Here is a 1,106-nt window from a genome sequence, read left to right on the forward strand (position 1 = left end):
ATGATGTTATACACTATTCCAATATTCAATACTAATACATAGATCAAATCCAATCACTAGAATAGTGAAGTCCTATTCCTTGAGTATGTCCCTCAATTTTTTCTTGAAAAAGAGGCTTCGTGAAAGGGTCCGCCAAACTTTCCAAATACTAATTTCACATTCTTCAACTTTATACTAGATAAAGTTGAATCTATGGCTAATATGATTGGTCTTCGTGTATGCCCGGGGTTCTTTTGCCAAGGAAATAGCACCCTCATTGTCATAGAAAACATCTAGGGGGTCCTGAATGGTAGATACTACCCCTAGATCCCCAATGAATTTCTTCATCCGGGCTGCCTCTTATGCAGCTTCAGAAGCAGCAATGTATTCTGACTCTGTAGTGGATTGTGCAATAACACTTTGCTTGGAGCTTTTACAAGAAACCGCACCCCCATTGATAATGAACAAATATCCTGATTGAGATTTGCAATCATCTCGATCAATTGTGAAGGAAGCATCCATGTAGCACATTACACTTAAGCTTTCTTCCACGCCTCCATAGATGAGGAAAAAATCCTTAGTTCTTCGTAAGTACTTTAGGATGTTCTTCACAACTCTCCAATGACTCTCCCCTGGACCTTTTTTTTGGAACTTGCTTACCATGCTCATAGCATAAGCAAGATCAGGTCTTGTATAATTCATAGCATACATGATGGATCCGATTGTAGAAGCATATGGAATATCTTTCATTTTGTCTAGCTTAGCCCTTATGCTAGGACATTAAGATGAACTTCGTACAGTGTCATGTGTCATGGGTACAAATCCTCTCTTAGAGTTTTCCATATTAAACCGCTTCAATACTTTCTCAATATATGTACCTTGGCTTAGACCTATTAATCGTTTTGATCTATCTCTATAGATTTTGATTCCAAGAATGTATTGTGCCTCACTTAAGTCCTTCATTGAGAAACACTTTCCAAGACAAGTCTTTACACCTTGTAAAGTTGGAATGTGATTTCCCATTATCAATATGTAGTCCACATATAGGACCAAGAATATCACCAAGCTCCCACTAGTTTTTATGTAAACACAAGATTCATCTTCATTTCTAATAAAACCATACTTTA

At 37.3% G+C, this 1,106-nt stretch overlaps 1 pseudogene; it reads right to left on the reverse strand.

Moving 5' to 3' along the window:
• Window positions 1-339: 339 nt before the first annotated feature.
• On the reverse strand, window positions 340-729 carry LOC145035542 (secreted RxLR effector protein 161 pseudogene; annotated as a pseudogene).
• Window positions 730-1,106: the final 377 nt, after the last annotated feature.

This window comes from Lactuca saligna, chromosome 3 (assembly GCF_052625555.1).
Source record: "Lactuca saligna cultivar CGN05327 chromosome 3, ASM5262555v1, whole genome shotgun sequence".
Classification (NCBI taxonomy): Eukaryota; Viridiplantae; Streptophyta; class Magnoliopsida; order Asterales; family Asteraceae; genus Lactuca; species Lactuca saligna.